The sequence below is a fragment of the Acomys minous genome (assembly GCF_964271855.1).
Source record: "Acomys minous genome assembly, chromosome: 12".
Lineage (NCBI taxonomy): Eukaryota > Metazoa > Chordata > Mammalia > Rodentia > Muridae > Acomys > Acomys minous.
Window position 1 is genome coordinate 71,629,742 of NC_140493.1, and position 15,362 is coordinate 71,645,103.

General features: G+C 48.7%; 1 pseudogene across 1 annotated transcript; it reads left to right on the forward strand.

The window, feature by feature from the left end:
- Positions 1–1,769: 1,769 nt before the first annotated feature.
- Positions 1,770–2,242, forward strand: LOC311578960 (large ribosomal subunit protein P1-like; annotated as a pseudogene). Its single transcript has one exon. The product of its transcript is annotated as a large ribosomal subunit protein P1-like (transcript).
- Positions 2,243–15,362: the final 13,120 nt, after the last annotated feature.

A 15,362-nucleotide genomic window follows, 5' to 3' on the forward strand; every position in this document is an offset into this window, starting at 1 on the left:
AGTGGAGACGTCAAGTGGTATTCATAAAGTCCGCTCTGTGGGTCATTACTGCTTTTGGACCTGAAATGGCCTCTGTCTCAGATGGAGAAGTCCCAGCAGCCTGCCTATCTGCCTGCTTCCGGTTTTCAATAACCCTGAGAAACACTGAGTTAAGTGAAGCGAAACCTATTTCTGTGGTGACAGATCTCAAATCCATATTTGACTTAAGAGCACTGTAAACCACTAGACAGGTGTCCAACCTTTTGATGTTGAGACTTGATGGTGTCATCTACAAAGTTCCTACTTTAAAAATGGTGCAATCAAGGTACCAAAAAAGTTACAATAAAAAAATTTCTAATGGGCCGGGAGGTGGTGGCGCACGCCTTTAATCCCAGCTCTCGGGAGGCAGAGGCAGGTGGATCTCTTGAGTTCAAAGCCAGCCTGGTCTAAAAATGAGTCCAGGACAGCCAAGGCTACACACAGAGAAACCTGTCTCAAAAAAACAAACAAACAAATAAAAAACCCACCCCCCCCAAAAAAAAATGTCTAATGGGGTCATGCTCGGTGGCACACACCTTTAATCCCAGAGGCAGAAGGATCTCTGTGTGTTCGAGGCCAGCCTGGTCTACAAAGCCAATCCAGGACAACCAAAGATACACAGAAAAACTCTGTCTCAAAAAACAAAAACAAAGCCGGGTGTGGTGGCACACGCCTATAATCCCAGCACTCGGGAGGCAGAGGCAGGTGAATCGCTGTGAGTTCGAGGCCAGCCTGGTCTACAAAGCAAGTCCAGGACAGCCAAGGCTACACAGAGAAACCTTGTCTCGAAAAACAAAAAAACAAAAAACCAAACCAAAACAAAACAAAAACAAAAACAAAAACAAAACAAACAAAAAGCTCATGGGCTGGAGAGATGGTCAGCAGGGGACCTGGGTTCAATTCCCAACATCCACATGGCAGCTCACACCTGTCTATGACTCCACTTCCAGGGTTTCTGAGACCCTCACCCAGACATACATGCAGGCAAAACACCAATGAACATAAAATAAATTATATATAAAGATTACTTAAATGGTTTGTTTATTTATTTAGCGTGTGTGTGTGCAGATGTCACAGCGTGCATATAGAGGTCAGAGGACAGCTTTGTTGGTCAGTTCTCTCCTTCTTCCACATTGGGTCAGGGGATTGAACTCAGGTCATCAGTCTTGGTGGCAAGCACCTTCCCCCCACTGAGCCATCTCCAGAAGTCTTCAAGACTGGAATTCTGAGACTTGAGAATTACATGAGGTATTATTCCCTGAGGGTAGTGGACAAAAGACAGAGAAGAGCTGCAGCTATAGGCCCAGCATTATGGGGATGTCCTATGGTTGGGGAAGAGGCTCAGCTATTCCTCTGCTTGCGGTTCCGGGGACTAATGAAGCCACACTTGGAAGGAGTGGGGAGGAGCTAAAAGCTCAGGGGATGGGTGGGGAACTACTCTTGGGTCAGAGATCAATGCATTGATTTTGGTGCCAGGTGAGGCTCCTAGCATCCCTGTCCCACCCTGAGAGTGGGACATGAAGGCAAGAAGGGATCAACTGGTCTCCTCTTGGGTAAACTGAGGACTAGTCTACTTCCTGCATAAACAGAAGTGCCCCCTCCCCCACACCATCCTACCAACCCCTATGAACTTAATAATAATAATTAAAAAAAAAAAACCCGACAGTGACGTAGAAAGGAGTCTTTAAAAAAGCAATTCTTGCTCTTCCTCAGCTGCCGCCAAGGTGCTCGTCCTTCGAAGAAAGCTAAGGCCGCGTTGGGGTGAGGCCCTCACTTCATCCGGCGACTAGCACCGGGCCGGCAGTTCACAACATGGCCTCCGTCTCCCCGAGCTCGCCTGCATCTACTCTGCCCTCATTCTTCACGATGACGAGGTGCCGGTCACGGAGGAAAAGATCAATGCCCTCATTAAAGCAGCCGGTGTCAACGTTGAACCTTTCTGGCCTGGCCTGTTCGCAAAGGCCCTGGCCAATGTTAACATTGGGAGCCTCATCTGCAATGTAGGGACTGATGGGCCAGCTCCAGCAGCCGGAGCGGCACCAGCAGGAGGTCCTGCGCCAGCCACCGCTGGGGCCCCAGCTGAGGAGAAGAAAGTGGAAGCAAAGAAGGAAGAATCTGAGGAGTCTGATGAGGACATGGGCTTTGGTCTTTTTGACTAAACCTCTTGTTAACCTACTCAATAAAAAGCTGAACCTGTAAAAAAAAAAAATTCTCCAGGAGGAAGCAGAATGTAATCTCTGGAAATACACAGGAGCTGGCTCCGGTGAGGAACAAGAAGAGGATCTGCCTGCTCCACCCCCCCACCCCCCCCACCCACTGAAAGAGGCAGAGATTAATCCCCTGAAATCAAGTGCATAAATTATACATGGATGGGAACTGGCTGGGGAGTGAGGTGTCTGATAGGGTGCTGATGGAGATGAAAATGAGGCTTGAAAGATCAATTCTGCTTTTGAATCCCCTCCAAGTCCCCGCTGAAGGCCCTGGGCCCTCTGGCAGAAACACCCCAACTTACCGCACGGGAACATACCCTCCCCAAGCCCTTCAAGCGTGCTCCTTCCAAAGTAATTGCTAATGTTTTGAATGATATTTCCGTGTGTCACTGGGAATAATAAAAAGGCAGTAAAAGCTTGAAGGCCCATATTTCTGCTGTCCAATGGCTGATGTAAATCAACTCCTGAGAGACAGGTAAGAAGTTTTATGGTGTGGCTTGTTGCCTGCCAAGGTAAGGGATGGGTGGGGATGACTCTGGGAACAATCCTGTATGTCCCTCAGCCTGCCCTTTAGCCACTCTGAGTTTCCTGCTCTTCTGGTCATCGGCCCCTTTAAAACTTACCTGTTCACTCTGTGAACTGTGCTTACCGTGTGACTGACACTGTAGGTACGGATGATACAGTGATGTCTATGTCAAGAAGTTCTAAGGCAGATAAACAGCAGATAACCCACAGTGCTCTGCCACCCAGGCAGTGTTTAACAGCACAGGTCTGAAGGCTCGAAGGAAACCTGACAAAGAGGATCATTAGCAATGACGGTCTGGCTGGAGCCTTATAGTACACACTAGGAGCATCTTAAGGATTTCCTCTGCTGAGAAAGGTGCAGGAGGAAATGAGCTTCCGCTACAGGTTGAAGCCATGGAGGCGAAATGGACCAGTGTGAGTGAGTGATGGTTGAAGTAGCTCCGTGAGATCAGAGACCTCTGCCCTCCAGGCATTTCCTGGAGCCCGCCTCAGAGAGGGTACTCCACACACTTTAACAGAGGAATGCTTAATAGTGCCTGAGCTGGCGTGACTTCGAGAGAGAAAAGACTGTACTACCAAGTTCAGACTTCTGTAAAAGGCTGACAGGGAGCCAGGCACTGTGGCGCACGCCTATAATCCCAGCACTCAGGGATTAGGCAGAGTTAGGCAGGTCTCGGTGAGTTCAAGGCCACCCTAGTCGACAAAGCAAGTCCAGGACAGCCAAGTCTATACAGAAAAACCCTGTCCCAAAACAGTCCCCGCCTCAAAAGAAAATACTGACCGATGGTAGCCAGGGATTGGGAGAAGAAGGAATGGGGCCTATGTTAATGAGCACAACTTTTAGTTTGCTTTTTAGATTATGAAGCGCTTCAGGAGATGTACAGTAGAGATGTCTGCCCAACAATGTCCATACTCTTTAATTAGTAGATTAACTATACATGTATGGGTATTTTTTTTTTCTGAGACAAGGTTTCTCTGTGTAGCCTTGACTGTCCTGGACTCACTTTGTAGACCAGGCTGGCCTCGAACTCACAGCGATCCACCTGCCTCTGCCTCCCGAGTGCTGGGATTAAAGGCGTGTGCCACCACACCCGGTTATGTATGGGTATTTTGTTCCACGCTAGAAGAGACTCCAGTTATAGATGGTTGTGAGTTGTCATGTGGGTGCTGGGAATTGGACTCTCCTGGAAGAACAGCTGGAGCTCTTAGCTGCTGAGCCATCTCTCCAGCCCCCAGTGTCCTTACAATCATGTGGACCTGAGTTGTATGCCCAGAACGTATGTAAGAAAAAGCCTGGAGAGATGGCTCAGAGGTTACTGAGTTCAATTCCCTGCAACCACATGGTGGCTCACAGCCATCTATAATGTGGTCTGATGCCCTCTTCTGGCCTGCAGGTGTACATGCAGGCAGAGCACTGTATACATAATAATAAATAAATAAATCTTTAAAAAAGAAAGAAAAAAAAAAAAAGAAAATGTAGTGACACATTTTAAAATGTCACTTTATTTTTTAAATTAACTAATTTATTGCATATGAGTGCTTTATCTACAGAAGAGGGTATATCAGATCACATCATAGATGGTTGTGAGCCACCATGTGGTTGATGGGAATTGAACTCAGGACTCCTGGAAGAGCAAGTGGCGCTCTTAACCACTGAGCCATCTCTCCAGCCCCCGTAGTGACACATTTTTTAAATTGCAGTGCTGTGAGAAACTGAGGCAGGAGAATTACTGTGAGTTTGAAGCCAATTTGAGCTACACAACGAACTCAAGGCCAGCCCGGGATACAAAGAAAGACACTGTTTCAAAAATAAAATAACAAGACCGGGCAGTGGTGGCATATGCCTGTAATCCCAGCACTCAGGAAGACAGAGGAAGGTGGATCGTTGTGAGTTTGAGGCCAGCCTGGACTACAAAACGAGTCCAGGACAGCCAAGGCTACACAGAGAAACCCTGTCTTGAAAAACCAAAAAGAAAAGAAAAGAAAAACAACAACAAAACCAAAAAACCCCCAAAAATGACAAAACAAAATTAAAAAAGCAGGTGCTCAGGAGATGGCTCCGTGGATAAACTGCTTGTTGCACAAACGTCTGGATTCCCTAACACTGTGTCAAACAGTGAGGTGGGAGGACATGTGTCTATAACCCCAGGGCTCGGGTGGTAGAGACAAGTGGATTCTTTGAGGAACCAGTCTGGCCGGCCAGCCTAGCTTTATCAGTCAGCCCCAGGCCAATGGCCGACCTGTGGCAAAATAAGTGGATGGCCCGTGAGGTTGTCCTCTGGCTTTTACACACAGATACGTATATTCACTTGTGCAACCTGCACACTTTAGGTGTATAAATTCGATGTGATGACTCTAATCAAGGGCACAGGAAAGAAGCCACCGAGATGGCCACTCCATAGATTGGGGGAAGGTTGTGGACAGGAGAGTGAGCTCCCAGAGGCATCCAGAGGAGGAGAGAGCAATGGAGGCAATGCAGACTTGACCAGGAAGAGTGGATCCTATGGTTTACCAGAAGGATGAGTGGCTGGGGAGAGGGAAGCCCAAGAGCTGGCACGGCCTTGGGAGTTTAGGGTAGAGGAGGAGGTGAGAAGGGCCTGGGCGCCAGCTTGCATGAGCTTTGAGATGCATACCAAGTACGTGTGAATCGGGACTGGAGGGGTCTGCAGGCTAGCCTTGGCTTTGGTGTGCACCACAGGTACAAGGCGATAGGGAGCCAGCCACCTCATCTGCCGGAAGAAGGGTGAGGCAAGTGGCTCTTCCTGGCAGGCAGAAAACAGTCTTACAGGTTCCTGAGGAATGCTCAAAGCATCTGCCAGTGTGAGCTGAGCAAAGGCTGTCCTTTTGGTCCAGGTCAGTGGGCCTGCCCTTTTGGAAAACTCAAGGGTTTCCTTCAGACCCAACAATGACCAAGTGTGAGAATTCATCAGTCGAAGCTACTCCCACTGGAAGCTGGAAGTGCAGCAAAAGGGTAGGGACTTCAGATTCCTTTGTGATTCAAACTCAGTGCTCAGTGATGGAGTTGGGGGACCCTGCTGGCTCAATCGTATTATCTAGGCTGTATGGTGACTCCTGCAAAAATGGGACAGTTGTACCTGGAGGGTCATTACTCAAAGCATCGGCCTGGAAGGCAGCTGCAGAACAGAGGCGCTGGCTGAGGTGGGAGTGGGTTCTGTGGCTATTTTGGCTCCTGCTGACAATAGGAATTCTTTCTCACGAGCTGTGTGGAGCATCCAGTGCTGGGGGCTGTTCTGCCTCTGCCTTTCAGGTCCCCAGGCTCAGTGGCTGCTGCAGCTTCCCAGCCCCCCCCCCCTGACAGTACTAATGACATCCAATTAATTCAGCATAATTTGGTTCATGCCAAGCCCTTAGGTTGGCGACAGCGTTTCCCAGAGTGCAGAAGGTGCTCTTGGGCTTTCTCAAATGGTCTGAGAGTCTAGAAGAGAGAGCTGAATGTTATGTGTCTGGCCAGTGTATTCCAGGGAGCTATGAGGAGTCAGATACAGCCCAGGCTGTGCTCACCCCAGCAAGGTGTAGATTTCCTAGCGCCCTCAAATCCCTGGTTAAAATTATGGTGGAAACTTGGGCATGGCAAGACTTCCCAGACGGAATATCAGGGCCATTCTGGGGCCACCACTAGGCACTAGCCATGTGGGGCTGGCAAAGCTCATTCTGCAGTGAGTTTTTTGCTGCCGTCTGCCGAGGGCAGGGGACCCCCTAACATAACTGGCAAGGTCTGCTCTTTGGGTTCTCTGGTCAGGAAGAAAAAAAAATTGTAAATGAAGTGCAGCCTACCCAAGCAGGGTGGGGTTGTGGAAGCTGACTGACTCTAGGGGCAGATTGATGTGAGGAATCTAGCCTTCCAGAATCAGGTAGGCCAGGACCAGACTCAGCACTCTAACCTGCAAATAGTAGTCTCGGACTCTAAATCATCTCTGATCACGAAGAGCAAGGCAGGAATCCTCCCTCTGGGTCTAGATAGAGAAGGGCAGAAAGAGGAGATGGAGGCTGCTAATGTGATGGATAGCCTGGGGTCCAATCTTAGCCTCTTAAGCCTCAGTTTCCCCAGGTTGCTCATAGGTGCTTCACAGGGGATTTGGTGAGCAAGCACTATGAAGTGTAACAGGACCCCAGGACCTTACTAGGGTCCCAGACCCTAGCACAACTGACTCCATGATGGAAGCGCCATCCAGGCTGTAAAACTCAGCATATAGACAAATGCCACCTGACAAAACTAAAACAAAGGCCGAATCCATCAACGTCTCTGCACGTCCTGGCCTTGCTTTTTGGCTTCTGTAGTTTTGCTTCTGGCTAGCTGTGCTTGTTAACTAAAGTATGTTTACCCAGGACACGGTTTTCTGTGCTTAAAAGCTCACCCTGAGAAAGGCTCAGTGCTATACCGGGATCCCAAACACCTAGTGTAGTTGCCAGCCAGCTAATAAGACTTTCTATTGGCTTAAACCCATGACCGAGTGGTCTTCTCTGGTGGATTCCACACATCATGAAGGCTCTGTCTATAGCAACTGAACCCACCTCCCCCTCTCTCCCTCTCCCTCCCCTCCCTCCCTCTCTCTCTCTCTCTTTCTCTTCCTCTCTCTCTTCCTCTCTTTCTCCCTCCCTCCCCTCTCCCCTCTCTCTATCTCCCTCCCTCCCCCACCCCTCCCTCCCTCCCTTCCTTCCTCTCTCTTTCTCTTCCTCTCTTCCTCCCTCCCCCTCCCTTCCTTTCTTTCATTTTTGGATAAGATCTCATTTACCCGAGCCTGGCCTCCTCGAGGTTGCTTTGTAGACAAGGATGACCTAGAATTTTTGTCATCCTCTTGACTCTTTCTCCCAAGTGCTGGGATTACAGTTGTATACAACCATTTCTAGTTTAGGCAATGCTGGCAATCAAACCCAGCGCTTCCTGCATACTGGGGAAGGCACTCTATCAACTGAGCTACAGCCTTGGTTCTACATAAGCTATTATTTCCATTAACTATGCAGAGTGTCTTTCTGGAATATCAAGAAGACTCAGATGCTTCCCCGCCCCCCAATGACTTATTGTCCTTATTTATTTATTATTTACTTATTTAGCTCTGAGTTTGTTTATTCTGAGACAGGTTCCCTATATGTAGCCCTAGCTGTCTTGGGATTTCCTTTGTAGACCAGGTTGGCCTCAAAAATCACAGAGATCCTCTTGCCTCTGCCTCCTGAGTGCTGGGATTAAAGGCGTGCGCCACCATAGCCCGCGGATGAAATCTCATTTATATAGGATATTGGCAGGCACAGCAGTGCCTACCTCAGTCTCAGTTATCCCAGATACGGAGATAGGAGGATCAAGTGAGTCTGGGAGTGGGAGGTCATTCTAGGTATCATAACAAAACCTTATCTCAAAGCTCCAAACCACGATTTTTATTCCTATTCATCTCAAATAAGATTTCCCAGAAAGCCTATTGCAAGCCCTCATCTGGGCACATCTTGCAGACACAGACTGCCTTTCTGACTCTCTGGCCTGGGGATACACCCCCCCTCCACTGGGGATCTCTCAGCAGCCCTGTGCCCCATGTCTCTCCTGAAGCCAGGAGTCAGGATGTTCAGTGAGGACCCACGGGTGAGCTAGTGTGAGCCCAGGACTACGCAAGCTGGGTTTGGGGGAACCTTTCAGAATGTGTGAAAAGATACCCAGATAACAGCTTTGTGGAGGGGATCCCCAAGACTCCCACCACCCGGAGCTCCCGACTGCCTCTTCCCAGAGACCATAGTTTCTGGGACCAAAGAGAAACAACAGAGGACAGGACTGACAAGAGAGGGAAGACACTACCACTTTCATCCTCTGCTCAGCCCTCAGCCCTCTGCCTGGCCCAGCATCCTTAGCTAATTATTGAAGCTGCAGTGTCAAAATCTCTAGAGAGCTGTTCTAAACCCTAAGTGTCTCGGGCACTACTCATGTCAATGAAATCACACGTCCCTAACTCACGGGGCCCAGTCATGTGTGTTTTCTTCGAAAATCCCCCGATGATTTTATTTCTGAGGTACAGCTGAGGTTAAAAACACCAGATCATCTGGGGGAAGAAGGCATCGCTGCCCAGCCTTGGAAACGATAAGTGTGAGGGGCTGTGTGGAGGCAGCCCCTTTGAATGACACACTTCTGCATTGCTGCATCAGAAGAGTGCCATTTCACGGGGCCATCAGTATGTACAAAGCCTGTGGCTGCCTGCTGATGAGACACAGCAGCAACCCATCGTACAAACCATAAAAACAACAATTGTGATGTGCCTGTTGCATTTACTTACTTACTTACTTACTTACTTATTTATTTATCAAAACAGGGTTTCTCTGTGTAGCTTTAGCTATCCTGGACTCATTTTGTAGATTAGGTTGGCCTTGGACTCACAGACATCCTCCTGCCTCTGCTTCTGAGTGCTGGAATTACAAGCATGCGTGCCACCATGTCCTGCTCAGTTCCTCTATTTTAGAAACAGAGAATGTGTAAGCCGGGTTAGGGCTCTCACGTTTTTTGTTTGTTTTTGTTTTTCAAGACAGGATTTCTCTGTACGGCCTTGGCTGTCCTGGACTTGCCTTGTAGACCAGGCTGGCCTTGAACTCACAGCAATCCGCCAGCCTCTGCCTCCCAAGTGCTGCTATTAAAGGTGTGCGCCACCACCGGTAAGGCTCGCATCTTTAATGACAGCACTTGGGAGGCAGAGGCAGGCAGATCTCTGTGAGTTTGAGGCCAGCCTGATTTACATAGTGAGGTCCAGGACAGCCAGGGATACATAGTCAGACCCTGTCTTAGAAAAAAAAAAAAAAAGAAATGGGTATTATGAGGGGACTAAGAGAAATGACGGAACTGCTGCATCTTAGGACCACTCAGAAGCTGGACTACAGCTCAACTGGCAGAGTGTTTGCCTGTGTCTGAAGCCCTGGCTTCGAGCCCTATACAGCATAAACTAGGTATGGTATTGTACACCTTGTAATCTTGGCTTCCGAAATGTCAAGTCCTCAGAGAAACCCTGTTGGGCTTCCTTCCCTCACCTCCTCCCCACAAGTCTCTCACATGACCTCATTTTCTGGCCTTACCGCGCACAATATATCTGAGACCCACCCGCGGTCTATTTCTTGTCTTCTCCCTTATCCTGTCAATCTCCTTCCAGACTGTGTGTGATAGGAGGAGCTTTCTGCCTGTCCTGGATATGTCTGTCCCCTAGCTCCTCCCAAGACAGGTAATGATTGGGCTGGGCGGGCCCACAGAACCGTGCAGGAGGCGGTCTGGGTGAGTTCTGAGAGCAGGTGGACAGAGCTGGCTATAGTCAAGGCTGGTCTAATGAGCTGATCTGAACAGGGACCAATCAATACAGAGAGCTAAATCAGGTTACCACCTATCTCTCTCTGGACTGTGCCATACCAGAAATGACTTCACAGCCACTCAAGGTCAAGTGTGATGCTCTCAGCACACACACACACACACACACACACACACACACACACACACACACACACCACTACCTCCCCCGGGAAACTCACACATCCCACATGTGTGCACTCTGCATTATTGTTCTTCCTGCTTCCTCCTCCTCCTCCTCCCCCCCCCTCCTCCTCCTCCTCCTCCTCCTTCTCCTCCTCCCCCTCCTCCTCCTCACCTCACACACTAGAATGCCCTTCCCTCCGCATTGTATTTCTGGACCCAGCGTCTGAGGTAGTCACACACACTCTGACATTTAAAGGCTCAGCCAAGAAATCAATCACTGTGGTCTGTCCTTCAGTACTTGGGGAAACCTCCACGGCTGAGCCAGGGCCCTTCTGCCTCACAACTCATCGATTTGTAATACAAGCTGTGTGTGCTAAGGCGATACACGAGACTGTCTGTCTCAAGAAACACAAGGGTCTGTGGAGCAGACTGACTAGGAGTCCCGGGAGCCAGAACGGCCAGACCGGAACACTAGCGCCTGTCATTTGCTGTCTGTGTGACCTGGGCCCCTGACTCTACCTTTCTGGGTCTCATTTAATGAGCAGCAGTTATAGCGTCGATACCACAGAAGGGACAGTGACAGAGGTATGAGCCAGTGACCCTAAGGCGTGGAGAACAGCAGCCGCTCTGTTCTGTCTACCACTGGCATTTGTTGCTGTGGTTCACAGGATGGGGATAGAAACAGTACTCACCTCCCAAGGCTGTCAGCATGAAACAAGGACATTCAGATATAATCCACTTAGTGAATTGTGCACAACTCTAGAGAGACCAGCTCAGCTCCACAGTAGAAGAGGGCATTGTCTGAGAGTACGAAAGGGATAATGGGTCTCAGAAATGACATGCACGACTGGGGTAGGAAGAAGATTTGATTCAGGCATCTGTGTACTTCCCAACTTTCCCAGGAACAGCTCCCCTGAGGAGCAGACTGAGCCTGTAACTAACACTTGGGCAGTGTGCCCCCAGCTTCATCCAGGCTGCGGGGGCAAGACCTAAGAGCATCTGGGCTGGGGTCATGGGCCCTCATGTGACTCTACAGACCTGGTTAGTGCTGTGGGAGGTGGGAACCTGACCCATGCACGGAATTCTGGGCTCTGGGCTCGGATACAATGTCCTTTTCATATCCACTCTGTGTCTGGGGCCAGGACCGATCATATGCCTGTGTGGAGTGAGGGCAGAGGGCAGAGAGAGAGGATTAAAAATCACCCCAGGTCTAGAACTGTGACCTGAGAAAACCCAAGACCTGGAATGTGATGGGAGCAGAGCCTGCTTGTTGCCTGGCAGGAGGGAAGGGAAGGGAACGTGCAGTCACTGAGCCCTGAGCTGAGAGGGCCACACATTTTTGCAGCACAGAAATGACTTGTTTGTTTGTTTTGAGACGGGGTTTCTTTGTGTAAGAGCCCTGGGATGTCCTGGACTCGCTTTGTAGACCAGGCTGGCCTCATACTCACAGAGATCCGCCTGCCTCTGCCTCCAGAGTGCTAGGATTACAGACGTCCGCCACCATGCCCGGCTGAAATGACTCTTCTTAAGTCTGAAGCCTCAGCATTAATGCAAGGAGATGCTGGCATTTGAACTGAGGTTCGTGGATTTCAGAGTGTAGTACCCCAATAGAGAAGGGGTAAGACAAGACAAGAAGGGGCCTCCATAGGAGCAGGCCTCAGGCTGGAGAGATGCCAGCTCACGTTAGGAGAGAACAGGTCTCTACTACAGGCCAAGGCTAGTGCAGCCAATGAGGACATCGAATGCCTAGGATGCTCGGTCCCCTCGGCTTTTGTTCCTTCTCAGTTTCAGATTGGATGTAATTTCCCCGGGGATGCGTCAGCAGGTGCACACGTCCCTGTTCCTGGTAAGACTCACTTCTCATGACTGACAGGTTGTGGACCATGTAGCAATGTGGTAGAAAGAAGGAGTCTGGCGTTTCCAGTCAGTTGTCCTGCGTTCATAGCTGGCCTGTTCTTCCATTTCTCTAAGCTTTGTTACCTTCCTGTGCAAGACGGGGTTTAGTAGTACCCCTCCAAGGGGCTAGCACAATTCTTTATATATAAAGAATATATATATTCTTTATATATAAAGAATTGTGTATATAACTAAATAACTGGTGCACAGCAAGGCTCAACAACAACTAGATTAAAAAAAAAAGTAGGGTCTTGCTATGTAGCCCAGGCTACCCTAGAACCCAAGATTCTCCTCTGCCTCCCAAGTGATGGGATTACAGGCATGGACCACCATGCCTGGCTTTATGAGTAGGTATTTAAAACAAATCAATAGAGAAAGCTTGTCAGTCTCTTATGAGTTGATTGCACAGCACTGGGTAACAATGGGCAAAGCGTTCTGTCAGGTTCTAAAAATCTAGGCTCATAAAACCTATGGGGATGCCTTAAAAACAACTAACCAAGGGCTAGGCTCACCTTTGTAGGATTACGGACTGTCAGGCTATGGTGGGCAGAGATGCTGAGCACTGGAAGGTGCCCTGTGAAGGGCTGAGATGACCTGTGGAAGATGAAGACAGAAGAGTATTTGAAAAGACCTGAGTCCCAGGCTTGGAGAAGACCTTGGAAACCAACCAGGAGGATGCAGGAGGCCTGGGGCACTCAGGAACTTGAGAAGCCACCAGCTACTGGCCAGGCCGCTCCCTGCCAGCCACTCACTTGCACATGTGTAGTCCCAGGCGAGCCTCAGAGGAACAGAGTCCTGAGTCCAGCCCTGAAAACTGTGATCAAGTAGACATGGGCTGAGGCCCACAGAACTGAGGGGCTGCAGCTCGGTGGGTAGGGTGCTCACTCAGCAAGTGCAAACCCCTGGGTTCCAGCCCCTGCATGGAATAAACTGGGCATGGTGGCAAACGCTGGTGATCCTAACACTCAGGAGATGGGTTAGTAGTTCAAGGTCATCCTCCGCTACATAGTGAGTTCAAGGCCTGCCTGGGCTATGAGAAACATCCCCCATGAAATAGCACTGCATTTCTGCTTCTATTTAATATGCGCAAAAGCACATGCATACACATGCATGCATAGCCTAGACTTAAATCTCTCTGAAAGAACACACAGATTTTCTAACAATTGCCTAGAGGGGAGAACTGGGGGTCAGTTAAAAGAGGTGTCTCCGTCTGAGGTGCTGGGATTTTCTTTTCCACAATTAACACAACTGAAATTTTATGTTTTAGATTGTGTGTGTGTGTGTGTGTGTGTGTGCGTGTGTGTGTGTCATGGGTACTTGTGTGGAAGCCATAAGGACTACCCGTAAGGTAGGGGAGGAGTTTCTTTCTGTTTACTATGTGAGTCCTAGGTTTTGAACTTGGGTTGTCAGGCTTGGCAGAAGGCACCTTTACCTTTGAGCCATCTTGCAGACCCCAGTCTTAAAGATAATCATTTAAGATAGAATTCACATCATAAAATTAGCCTTAAAAATAATCTTTGCACTTGGGAGGCAGAGGCAGGCAGATCGCTGTGAGTTCGAGGCCAGCCTGTTCTACAAAGCAAGTCCAGGACAGCCAAGATTACACAGAGAACCTCCCCCCCCCCAATTTTTTTTTTTGAAGTCTGGCATGGTGGCCCACGCCTTAATCCTAGCACTCGGGAGGCAGAAGCAGGTGGATCTCTGTGAGTATGAGACCAGCTTGGTCTACAAACTCTGTCTCAAATAAAACCAATCTTTGTTTGTTTGTTTGTTTTGAGGCAGGGTTTCTCTGTGTAGCCTTGGCTGTCCTGGACTTGTTTTGTAGACCAGGCTGGCCTTGAACTCACAGCAATCCACTAGCCTCTGAGAGCTGGGATTAAAGGCATGTGCCATAGCACCCGGCTTTATTTTATTTTATTTTTTATTTTTATTTATTTATTTATTTATTTATTTTTTTGAGGCTTCAGGCCAACCTAGTCTATATGGTGAATTCCAGGACAGCCAGAGATACATAATAAGGCCCTGTCTTAGGGGGGGAAAAAGCTTTCTTGGCACTGGGGATACTCTGCAAGGTCTTTACCACTGAACCCACTCCTAGCCACAGAGACATGTTGAGGTGAATGATTACACAGTGCTGTACAACTGTCACCCCTACCTAGTTCCAAAACACTTCCACAATGCCAAAATAAAACTCTGTACTTGGCCGGGTGTGGTGGTGCAGGCCTTTAATCCCAGCACTTGAGAGACAAAGACAGGCTGATCTCTTGAGTTTCAGGACAGCCTGATCAACAAAATGAGTTCCAGGACAGCAAGGACTACAGAGAAACCCTGTCGCCAAAAACCAAAAACCCGGCTGGGCATGGTGGCACACGTCTTTAATCCCAGCACTCGGGAGGCAGAGGCAGGTGGATCTTTGTGAGTTCGAGGCCAGTCTGGTCTACAAAGAGAGTCCAGGACAGCCAGTGCTACAAAGAGAGACCCCGTCTCAAACGAACAAACAATCCCCCCAAAAAAACCAAAATAAAACAACAACGACAACAACAACAACAACAACAAAAGCACAAAAAGCCCCCCAAACCTCCTGTACTCAATATGAGCCTTCCCTTTACCCCCTGTCGCCAGCGCCCAGCAGCTGCCAGTCTTCATTCTGTGCCTATGGATTTGCCTCTCCTGGATATTTCGTGAAAAGGAATCATACCAAGCAAAACCTTTGTGTTTGGCTTCTTTCAATATCATCTCTTTAAAGTGCATTTATGTGGTAGCAGGCACAAATAGAGCCTCCCTTTTTATGGCTGAATAATATTCCATCACATAGCTATACCACAACTTGTCTATCCATTCCTGTAGTGATGTAGTGTTTACAGTAAACAGTGCTGTAAACAACAATTCTTGTGCGTGGGTTGGCTCGAGATTGGTTTTCCGTTCTTTAGGGATTACATGTGAGCAGTAGAATGGGATTATGCAGTAATTCTGTGTTTAATTTAAAGTAAATTTTGTGTGTGGGGGCGTGTTCATGTGTGTGCATATGAACATGGGTGTGAAGGTCAGAGCACAACCTCTGCAGTTGGTCCTCACCTCCCTCCTTATTTAAGGAAGTCTCTTTTTTCAGAGCAGTGTATTCCTGGCTAGCTGAACCTTCAGTTTAGGAGACTTTTTTTTTTTGTCTCTGACTACTTCCATCTCCTGGCAAGAGCACTGAAATGGAGGTTACTGTGCCCAGTTTTTTTTTTTTTTTTGTTTGTTTTGTTTTTTTAAGCAGGGTTTCT